The sequence below is a fragment of the Prinia subflava genome, chromosome 9, assembly GCF_021018805.1.
Source record: "Prinia subflava isolate CZ2003 ecotype Zambia chromosome 9, Cam_Psub_1.2, whole genome shotgun sequence".
In the NCBI taxonomy this organism is placed as follows: domain Eukaryota; kingdom Metazoa; phylum Chordata; class Aves; order Passeriformes; family Cisticolidae; genus Prinia; species Prinia subflava.
In genome coordinates, this window is record NC_086255.1 from 26,674,801 (window position 1) to 26,686,956 (window position 12,156).

General features: G+C 41.3%; 1 long non-coding RNA gene across 1 annotated transcript in view; it reads left to right on the plus strand.

The window, feature by feature from the left end:
- The window catches only part of LOC134554913 (uncharacterized), a 46,001-nt gene extending 34,654 nt beyond the window's left edge, over positions 1-11,347 (plus strand). The window contains exons 3-4 of the long non-coding RNA XR_010081342.1: positions 11,013-11,151; positions 11,266-11,347. This is a non-coding gene — a long non-coding RNA (uncharacterized LOC134554913). The remainder of the gene's footprint in view (positions 1-11,012; positions 11,152-11,265) is intronic.
- Positions 11,348-12,156: the final 809 nt, after the last annotated feature.

The window sequence follows — 12,156 nt, forward strand, 5'->3', positions numbered from 1 at the left end:
GAGTCTTTGGAATGGTGTGAGAACCAGTGCAGAGTTTCTCACTAGAGCTGATTGTTTCAGTCCATCATCAGCTTAGCAAAGGGCAGCGGCGGCGGCTTCCATTTAAATACGGGAGAGGGCAGAGTCCGCACATGCCCAGTTTGCAGCTTGTTCCATCCTGATTCCAGCTTCACTTTAATGACAGTAGAAAACTGATGCTCACTTCAAAGTGCTGGTGTCTGGTTTTTGCCTTCGACCAATTTATGTCTGGGTTTTATTGCTATTCCCACACTATCTCTGTATGAAGACAAAGAAGCTAAAAGGTGGAGTTCGCTCTGTCTTGAATGTACAGTTCTTTTTCACCATATTGGTGAGTTAGTTTTTTGTAGTCTGCCTTTAAAGAAGATGCATGTGTACAGTTCTGCTGAAATTGTCAGAACTCAAATAGATTCTGATATTTAACAACGTGCTTGTGTGCACTTCTGTCTTGTAGAATTTAGGTCATGGTTGTTTGTTAGTCTACTTCTAAAAATAAACAAAACACAGGGATAAAACCTGACATCATCCTTTTCTGCTCTTAAGTTAAAAAACAAAATATAAACAAAACAGGGATGAAACCCGACATCATCCTTTTCTGCTCTTAAGTTAACAAACAAAACAAAACACTCCACACAAATGCCTTACGCAGAAAACAGCAACTATCCATCTGTTTCAAGAGTTGCCTGCTTTCTTTGCAGTTGTGTTTAGGTAAAGTGCACATGAACGGATTCTCATTCACACAAGTCTGGCTTTACATTCCACTGTGCAAAGAGAGATGAATTGCTGTATTCCCAGCTGAAGGCCCATTACTGCTGTAAAGTGAAGTTTAATTGCAACAGAGAATTAGGCACAGCGTGTGAAAAAGCTCTTCTAGCAGGTACTGCAGCCTGAGTATCACAGAGTTTAGGGCTTCCAGCCACTGTCCAAATGACCCTGATGCAAGCTATTAGCTTCATTGCAGTTGGTATTAAAAATAGATGCTGTGAACTGTTACTGGAAAGCCTTTGTGAGAAGGCTGTGTTAGTAATGGTGGGAACTGCATTCCCCCAGCTCTGCACACCTATCTTTCCTTAAATGAGCACCTGCAGTACCTAACCATAACTGAAGGATTGCATTTCTTTGTATGAGTGGGAGCTGTGCCTCTAATGAGAGGCACTCACCTATAGTGTTGCAGTTTCCCTTGATGGTCATTTAAGGAGGGAAGCAATCCTTGTTATCACCAGGCCCCTGAACATTAACCAGCAGAGACGCTTGCTCTCAAACTGGGACATCCTAATCATTATTAGCAGGCCCATTATGAAAGGCAGAGCGATTTCATCAAGTGGCCCTGCAGTGTTGGTAGACGCAGCCAAGGCAGATTTAAACCAGCCGTGGCAGAACTGCACCCAGAGGTGGCTGATCCACTGACAAGTTTCACCTTTCCAATGTCTGAGAGTCTATGGTCACTTTGTAGAGTGTGCTCTTCCCTTCTCTCTGTGTGACATCAGACATGAATATCAGGGCAGTGGTGGGTGTGACATTAGTGTATGAACTTCAGAAGACATTGATGTGAACTCCAAATCCACCCCTCTGTGGATACACAGCACTGTAAGGGTGCTGCAGCAAACAATGGTGTTGGACATTTTGGGGAAGAGGACCTTTTTGGAAGATAATTTTGCATTTTACTACTAAATAGTCAGATGTCATTACAGAAAGTCACAATGTGAAACTGGCAAAGGCTCATACTATCTTCACATGAAGCTTATTGAGGAGTAGAGCAGAAAGTACAGAAATTATTGATGTGCAGAGAAATGAGACGATGGAAGGTGTCATGTGTGAGCTCTGTACTCAAAGGAGTTGCACACAGTTACATCCTGATCTTGTCAAACTGATAATACATAAAGTTTGAGACATGCAATCTTCAAGACAAGCTTAAATACTAGATGAGATGTGATCTTAGACATGACATTCTCATTTTCATTGCTTAGATCCTCTTAGTTTTCTGCTTTATGTCTTAGTTTTGGACAATGCCAATACTCAATCTGTTTACATACAGCTTGTACATAAAGTTTTCCTTTTTCCTGGGTCAGATGACATTTCTTCCTTCTTATAGTCTCTCATCTTAACAACAAGTCTGCCCAGAAAATACATCATTGCCAATTAGTCTGGAAGCATTGACTTTTTTGGTATTTTTAGGGGGGAGCCTGTAATATGTTTGCTTGTGTAATCAATCATAGAATAAATATATATATTTTTTAAAGTAAATTAGACATTATAGAAGCTGTCTTCCTGCTTTATTAGATTTGGTGTTGATACACATGCCTTTGCACAGAGAGTACTTTGATTTGTTCAGCAGTTCCTGAGAGCATATTATGAAAGAATATGCAGTGTAAAGGAGAGAAAGGAAGTTTTCCTACTGGGGAGCAGATGGTAGTCCAAAGAGGGCTACTCTTTTGGTATCCTTCCTTAGCCTTAGGACTCTGCTGCTGTGAATGCTAGGTGCTTGCAAGCTAGGAAAACTATTTCTGAAAATTGGAGCCTAACTATGAGATTCATGGCCAGTGGAGATGTTCTTATATGATGGTAGTAGTTGTGCGACCCTTTATTATGGCCAATTGCTAGAGGCAGTTCAGCTGCCCTGCTTTATTTGGGATGACTCAGCTTCCATGGAAGGAGAGGAATCCTCCTAGAACTGTACAAGGTGAGAAGTATGAGACATCAAATTCCCTGTCCCTAGGGCATGGAGAGTCAGACATGCATCAAATCATTCACAAAACTTTTTTCTCTCAGGTTTTCTTTGTTTTATATGCAGTGTTAAACCCGAGAGAACAGTTCTAAGTATGCTGTTGAACAATAATTGTTTTTCTTTATAGTTAAGGCTATTTCACATGAAGTTATGAGAACACTGGACTTGTGGATCAGGAGGGAAATTTGGCCTCTCTCTCTCTTTCTCTTGTTTATTCTCTACCAAAAGCTTACCTCTGTTGTCCTGGGAAGCCTAATGGAGAAAAAGTATCAGTTTATGACCCCAGGTAATTTCCAAAGGCATCGGCTCATTCTAAAGCTTTCAAACATTTCTGCCACAAGTTCTGTGTGTGAAACACGCAGAAAGTTCACCTGGCTTTAGGCCCAGGTCTGAATTGCCCTCCAGCAACTTCTAGAGTAAGGAAAACCTGCCTGGCATTAATCTCTCAGAATTCTGTCACATAGAACTTGGTGAGAAAAGCCTTCCCACCTTGAGAGTCCTGCCTTCAGCTGGATGCCAGCTGCCTACCAAGTACTCCAACCTCTTCCCTCAGCAGGATGAGGAAGGAAGGAAAAAATAAGATGGAGAAAACCTGTGGCTCAAGATAATGGCAGTTTAATAAAACAAAAGCAAAGGCTGTGTGTGGAAGCAGAGGAAAAGATAATACTTATTCTTTACTTCCCATCAGCAAGAGTTGGCCGGCCAGTTCCCAAGAAGCAGGGCTTCGGTAGGCACAGCAGTTATCACAAGACAAGCACTGTAGTAACAAATGCCCCCTGCCTCCTTCTTTCTCTTAGCCTTTATTGCTGAGCAGACATCATAACAACATGGACTATCCCTATGGTCAGCTGGACCTGCTGTCCTGACTGTGGCCCCTACCAGGATCTTGGCCACCCTCAGCCCACAGGCAAGGGGGGAATGCTGGGGAGACAGCGTTGCTGCAGTGCCAGCACTGCCCAGCCAGAGCCACAACAATGGGGAGTGAGCAGCACCTTTCTACAAACCAACACAGCACAGCCCAGGGAGGGCTGCCGTGAGGAAAATGAGCTCCAGCTCAGCCAGACCAAGCAACCTCTTGCCTCTGATAATTTACTTCTGTTCAGTCTTTTATAAATTACAGGCAAAAAGAGCAGAAAGACCACAGACTCTGGGACCCTTCCAGGAAACTGAGAAAATTGTCTAACAGAAAAAGGGAAAGATAATGCCTGGACAAAATTTAATTAAAGTCCAAATGAGTATAAGATTTCTTTCACAATGATGGGAAAAAAACTCATTGTCCTGTTCTTTGGCTGGGAGCTGTGGGTAGAATTAGGTGTTAGCTCATCTACAGGAATACGGAGTACACTACAAGAACAGGTAGTCTGCTGCCTACAAGATAAACAGACTCTTTTTGGTAAGTGCTGGGAGAGTTAAAAGACCAAAGACAGGATCAGCTAGGCATTAGTGACTTTGAGACACCTTTACAAAGGCTCACCTGGGCTTCTTTAAACTTTCTGAAAGATCACCTAGGTTTCCAAGGCCAGCATAAGGAAAGAGGAACAGACTACTCAGAAATGGGAAAGGTAAAGTCCCACTTTTCTTTGAGTACAGACTCAGGCCTGGGATTTGAGTTACCACAAAGGAGGCATGCACAAAACAAAGCTGTTTGGTATTGTTAATAAGTTGAGTGATTTTATTTTTTCCCCTCATTGTGATGTGGGGAATGATAGTGACAATTCCTGAAAACATCTTGGGGAAGACAATTCTCAATGCTCAAAATATGCTCTGCTTGCCCTCTAGACATGCTAGGCAATCCTGTAAGTAGTACAAGATGGGATAAAGAGAAGAACTATTGATTTTTCATTTGGGTGTCCATTCATTTGCAGTGTCTGCCTTTCAAGAGACAAAATCACTCTATGAAGTCTGAGTCCACAGCAGCCTTTCCCACACAGCCCCCCCACAGTATAGTGTGAGCCCTGGGTATCTCATTTGGTATTGCTTCTCAGTGGCTGCAACATCTGAAAAGATGTTTCTCTCAGAAGCATTTTAGGGTGCTATTTTTGTACTGGTACCTGCAACAAAGGTATCTGCTTAGATATGCAGGTGAAAACTGGTTGCTCGTTTTACACAAAACTCTGGTTTCAACCATCTGTGTTCTTTTTGCCTTTTAACAGCTGAGATCTGTTAAGAGAGGGGAGCTCTCCCACTTCTTAGCTGTTCTCAGAGAGTGCACTGCAATTTTGGCACCCCAAATAACAAGGCGGGGAGAGAGTTGTGCAATATATATCTTCTGTGTGCTCTATTAATCATAAAAATTAAACTTAGCTCTTCATGCCTGCAGCAACTTGGCAAGGGGACAGGAGGCAAGAAGACCCTTTGTAAATAAAATTGTTAAACTGAATACAAAGTTCTGTATGGCCTTTCATGGGAGCAATACTCTTGAGACTCCTCAAAAATCAATAGACAAAATAGAAAACAGTAAATCAAATCAACATGGTTTCTACTGTGCTGTAGAAGTGAATAATTCACCTCATAGGTAGTTCTAATTTTGTAGGGTAGCCAAGATCTATGGTGGACAGCAAAGGCACAAACTGTGCAGCCAGCAAATGCTAACACTGGGCTGTTTAGCCTCACAGCAGGAGAGAGAGAATCATAGGGCTTAGCTGAGTACAGAAGAGCCAGACCAGAAAGGATGGTTTAGAAAAGCCCCTTCAAACACAAGATTTCTTTGTAATACTTAGCTAAACCAAAATCTTTTCCACTGAGATAAAGATTCTATCAGTGATCTCTCCAACAGTCTGAATGTAGCCTTGTAAATGGCACTAGGCTGCAAGTCTATGGCAAGGCACAGTCCAGCAGCTGCTTTGCCTGTTCCCCCAGTGGTGTTTCCAGCTTACTCTGGGGGTTTATGGCTTCAAGACCAGCTAGCTTGAAAAGGCCAGCCCACCTCTGCCCCTCTTGTCCTTCCTCACAGCATCTGGACACAAAGTAGTTGCACAGTGAGCTCTCAGGACCAGCCAAGCTGGATTTGCAGTGCCTCCAAAACAGCCTCTTGACCCTGATTTGTGGAGTGAGCACTCAGATTCACCCTTCCCTGTCTCCTATGGCTTAGTCTCTTTGCAAAGCCTAGCCTTCTCTGAGGAACTCTGGTTATTCTTTTCAAAGAGTTTCAGCTGGCAGCTTCCCTACTTCGAGTTCCCAAATAAGAGCTCTCGCCTTCTGACATGTGTGAACTAAAGCCAATCATGCTGGTACAGCTTAGTGCCTACTGTTGGCAGGGAGAAATCATATTTAAAAAACAATTGAAAAGTTGCTGTATCATTGCAGAAAAAATGCTCCATCCTTTTGGCAAAAATTAGATACAAAACTTAAAGAAAACTTCCCTTGTTACTCTCTTCCCCTTAATAAACCATGTCTCTGTCACAGACAAGTCAGTCTACAGTGGGCTGAAGTGTGGGATCAGCATATGGCGGCCTCGAAGCTGCTTTGTCATTTTTGCTGAAAGCAGGCATTATGAAAGATTTGCTCATGCAGAGATACAGCAGACTTGTGTTTCCTAGCTACTATACTATGCCAATAAGAGGAGGATTATTGACAGAGAAGGGGTGAGAAATAAAATTGCAGAGAAATTGTATCAAACATTTCCCCCTACTGAAATGCTGGCTGCCACTAGAGGTGCACACAGCAGCCAGTGGCAGACAGCAGTGCCAGGATTTAGTCAGCACTGGCAGAGAACTTGTACTACTTACAGGAAGAACCACTGGGACTGTTTGTTTTTTGATTGTTGGTTTTGTACTCCCATCTGCTTACGTGATAGTTACTTCTGAGATATACAGAACTCAGTGACTTGAGCCTCTTGTGGGAGGGTCTGCAGAAATATCTTGCCAGGTAAGACAGAGGACAGTAATGAAGAGAGACACCTCTGATGAGAGATCTGTCTAAACAGAGACAAACAGTATGAAGCAATTTTTACCCACACACAGCAATCAAAGTGTAAACCCTGATATCTGAGAAATAATAGTTCATGATAACCAGAGGGTAAACAAAGTGTGGTGTCACTTGGTATTAAAGAATTATCATCTTTCTCCTTAGATAATAGCCCGATTGTCCACAAATTACCTGCAGAGAATACATTTGCTGCCCTGATAGCTATACAATTACTTTTTTCTGCCACACACGTCTTGTCTTACAAGATGTCTGTGAAAGAAATCTTATTGTTTCGAGAAATGCCATTAGTGGTTATGTAGGTGAAAAAAGCAAACCACAATTGTCAAGCCACTGGTGGGAGAAAACTCTGTTGGTGCAGAAGCCTGCACCAAATTCTGCTTCAGCTGCAGCAGATTTGGGCAGGCTTCTGTAATGGCTACTGAGAACAGAGACATTATGAGAAGTTTGTTCCTGCTGCAACTTGAAACTCTTCACACAAATCAAACAGACCTAGTGTTAAGAAGCTAGAGCAGAATCCAGTGCAGACGTACTGGCAGAGCTTCTCAGTGTACACAAGTGTAAAGCCACGTCTGCTTCTTTATAAACTCTTCTGCTAAGGCTGTCTTCCAGTCTATTATCACCATGGACTCTGATTTCCTAAGTGTCCACATGAGGCCTCTAAATGAACACATTCCTCTTTGTTTAGCTCTGCAGTGTGGCCTTTATTAATACCTATTCTGCTAAAAGCCTCCTCTGGATCCTCAGTGACTTCTGTTTCAGTTGCTATGACATCCTTTTACCTAACCTTAATTAATGCAAAGTACAGGACAGTTATGACAAGTTTGCACACAGGATGCAAGTGTGCAAGTGCACTGTGTTCAGCTTGATCTTAGCCCTTTTCATTTGGATCCTATCCTCACCCAGATCCTTTCTTTAACTGTTGTGGCCCTGCATCCCCTTCTTTGACACCCCTCCACCCTTCTTGTCTCTTAAATCAGGTATGTATTCTGGTTTTCACTTTTGAAAGCCTTTATAGATTATTCTCTATCTCTGACTTAGCTATCATCTTTCAGACAGCTCTGGCTTGCCAGCTCTCTCACCCTGTCAGCCAGTGATCCCCATTTCCATCATTCCCTGAGCACCACATTTCCACCGTGTGTAATTTGCTTGTCTCCAGTTCTGCGTGCTGGTGGCAGTGGCAACAAGAGACATTGCCAACAGCTGGGCTGCAGGCACACACAGCCTGCTGGCCATGCTGACACCACTGACCTGCAGTGTCTGCTTTTATCTGCCCCTCTCCTGCCAGTACTCCACTCTTGTCCCCTTGTACTTTGATAACAAGCTCTTTGGAGCAGAGACTTTTTATTCTATGCTGGGATCGTGTTTTCGCTTGCCTAACATGGAGTATTGGAGCAATGCAAATGTAGTAGGACTTCCATTTGCTGGTAATGCCATGAATTCACTTAACCAATATACTCTGCTTAATTTTTTTGGTGAACTTGTGAATAATTCAATATGACTACAAGATGTCAGTGTTCTGTTTTAATAAAAATGTGGACAGCTGAAAATGGTTTTCAGAGTTTAAAAAACAAAAGAGTAAGCCTTCTGAATAAACACGCATCTCAAAAGCAAATCTGTGTGAAGTGATAAACACTGGCACCGACCCTCAGAAAGTCAAACTGCAGTTTCTTACTTTAGTTTTATGATTCTGCCTACTCCCTTCAGAACTGGCATTCCTGCTCATGACTTGCAGATGATGTTGCAAACCACAACAACATAACTGGGTGATAATTTTGCTGCACAGCAGACAAACATGGACAAATATGCCATCTCTACTTACTGTAAGAAATTTTCACTGAAATAATATCCTGAAATTCCTCTATGGGATTGGGAAAGCTGGGCAATGCACTCTTTCTGCTCTTTCAGATGGCTACAAATGTGCTTGAAAACAGAAAACACATGAACAACATATAGCCTTGCATATGGGCTTGAGTCCCCAGGACACCTGAGGGATTTTGCACTCCACCACACAGTTTCCTTCTGGTACAAACTGAAAGTTAGGGATGTCAACAGCAGGGAGTGACTGACCTCTCCCTGTGTAATAAACAAGTGGATTCATAAAGAGGAACATCAGATGGAGACAGGCCTTGTCTCACTTCCAAGTGAGTGATGCAGCTACTTCTTTTCCAAGGAAGAAAAATTGACGTGGTCTTTTCTAAGCAGAGTTTCAGTAATGAGAATGAAGACCACAGAACACCTCAACAAAAAATGGACATTTAAGAGGCATTTCTCCCTGATCTCAAAAACATTCCCTCTGTGTGTTTCTACCCCTTCTTGCAGCTTCAGTTACAAAATGGATTTTAACGATTATTCTTATCCTCTCTTGTTCCCTCCCACCAAAACAAAACTCTATCCAGCCAAAAGGTTAAGCCTTTGCCCCTAATACACATATATTTTATTAAACAAATGCATTGCTGCTGCCTTTGACTCAAGAGGTAAAAATGTTATTTTTTAGTGTTCATTTATAGTAACTCACAGTCAGGGAGAAGAGGTAAACAGAAATACAGTCACTTCAGTCTTCACAAATGTAAATGAAGCTCAAAATAAAACCATGCAACCAGGATAAACTTTTGCTATTATATATTCCTGACCATGGACATACTTAAAAGCCCACAAAGTCTCTGTTTTCAAATTCATTGACTTGTGGCACAGTTACTTTCTTGGATTTCTTTTAGAGTGAGAGAGCAGGGCTGTTTATCTCGCAGTTCAGAGCGAAACATCCGTGGGCAACAATCAGAACTTATTACCATCATTAGACAACTGCAGAGATCTCAGGCTGCTCTGGTATACTGCAAACAGCAAGGCAACAGGAATAATGGTTGGTTACCCCATGAACAAAACCCCTCATGGCACCATTCTGAAGTTCAATACCAAAGAAACTCCAAGCTATTTTGTGAGCATAAACAGTAGAGTATGAGAATGGTCATTCTGAGTCAGTCCAAAGGTGTGTTAAACCCCACATCCAGTCACTGAAAGCAGCATGCCAGAAAGAATGCAAGAACACTGAGAGATTTCCCTAAAATACTTTCAGCTTCAAACAGCATGCAGCTCAGCAAATCTGTGCTTCTTAACCCATATTTCAGTAACCTAACTCAAACATTGAAGGGGCTTTTGTGGGTTTATGAAAGGATTCAGGATGTAGGTAGGAATGTAGTTTCAAGTTGTCAGTGTCAAAGTCTGGGAAAAGAAAGGCTGCAGTCTGAACCATGAAGTTATTTTGGTCCAAACTAAATTGCTCTTTAGCTTGAGCACAAGCACAGAAATCTGAAAGCTAACACAGCCTCTCCTGGGAAGCTTTGTATAATTTAAAACACAGTCATACTACAAAATCAGTTTTCAGTTCAGCTTAGCAACTCTCTTTATGATTTGCAAGTGCCTTTCAAAAGAGTTGTCGGAATGAACCAGCTGAGACTCAGGCTCCCTTTCCTTCCTTTCTTCTAATTATTGGAAGAGAAATTATTCCTCTGAAAATGAATTCTTGCTTCACCAATTTTAATGAAACTTTTTTTTTTTTAACATCCCAGATAGTCATATTAAAAGCTCAGCTTTTCAAGGTTTGATGGTCAGAGCTGAGACTCACAGTCCAGAGAAATGCCTGCAACTGAAGCACCCAGACCACCTGAAGATTTGGGGACATGGTTTTTGTATAAGAATTAGACCTAAGAATGGAGAGGCTGAATAGAACTAAAAATCTAACACAGAAATGCAACATAAACAGTCACTATGCTGGGAATAGTTTCTGATCACTGCTGTTTCTCAGGTAGTACTTTTATGGTGCTTCTGAATTTCTTACTTTTGCTTACTGATACTACAGCAGTAAAAGACTTGTCATGATTCACTGACTATCAAAAAATAGAGGGGAGATTTTAAAGAGACTATTTTTCATTCTCCAACTGTTCCACTTGGGACCAGGCTCTTAATTTTTGGTAGCCAGTAGAGTTATGGATATATAAGAAACATCCACTCATGGGGAGATGAGTATTTTAGTCCTTTAATGATCTTCTGTGCACATGCATTTTGGAACCCTGGTTCTGGAACTTGATTTCTGTATTATAAGTACACTTAAGGTACTTTTCTGAAAATACATATGTAGGAGTTAAAGATGCTCATCATAAAGATCTTTTGTGCAGGGTACTTACCTAACTAAACTCTGAAGAATAATTTGCAATTTGTTTTCTTATAATTAGAATTGCATGGGGCAGAACGTTGACACTGTTTGAATTCAGGATACAACTTATTTATTTACCAAGAGATAGAAATTACTCAGCTTATGTAAATTAATTGAAATCTTTTTCCTTCACAGGAAGGAAAACTTTTTTAACCACCTATCCCCAGCTGAGGAACTTTCTGCTCCACTTAATACAGAGTGTTTCTCTGTCTCCTTGCAGAAAAATAATGGCTATTAGGTAACAGAAAAACAGCATCCAGACATGTGAAACCAGGTACATTTAAAGCTTCTGTAACTCTTATTTTACAATCAGCTGCACTAACTTTTACATGAAAGTCCTAAATCTTAATTTACACAGGCATGTGATGTTTGTGTTTCTGTCCCACAGCTGATGGAGGTGGCACATTCTAAAAAATGAGGATTAACTTGCCTGACTGGATCTCACAGACATTTGATAATCTGGTATCAAGTAAGATTTCACCAAAATACCATTTAAGTACTTAAGAACTCCTGACTTTGAAATATGGTGTAGATTATTGACGCTGACAGCAAAATATGAAGTCAAATTATTATAGCCATGTATCAGAAATAGTGAGGGAGTTAAAAGTGCAGGTGTTGAGCTATATACTCTGTTCAAGAGTAAAATGTCTGTAGTCTCCAGGGACATAAGCCATCAGACAGCTGTAGGACAGTATGCAGAAAACAGCCAAAGATATTTAACTTGTACTGAGCAGAGGTGCTGATAACTGAAGTTTAGGTATTCAACGTATAAAGTAATTCAAAAGGGCAGACCAGATGACAGCTAGAACACATACAGTGTAATCAGTTACTAGTTAAAAAGATAAAGGAGCCAAAGTTCATGGTCTTTGAATTCAAGAGATTGGAGAGCTGGATCTGGGTTTATGGGGCTTGGTCACAAATCCAAAGTGCATTGTACTGCTGTGGATGAATTGTGAGAAATCCAGCACCAAGTTGGCCCATACACCTGGGCACTACAGACAATTTTTAACTTTGAAAAAACCACTGCTGCACATGCATGAGGTTCCCATTTCTGTACTGCTTCATACTTTCCAAAGATGAGTGCAAATTTCTAATACCGAGAAGGTAGATGGAAAGCACCTAACATTTAACTAAGTATTAGAAAAACAGAATAAAGGGGACAGACAAGAGCAGAGGAAGGGAAGGAACTGACCAAAGCAAGCAGTAAGATACCATTCATCTAACAGAGGTGCCAATCCTTTACTCTCTAGGAACAGAAATAAATCTACTTAGAGCATTA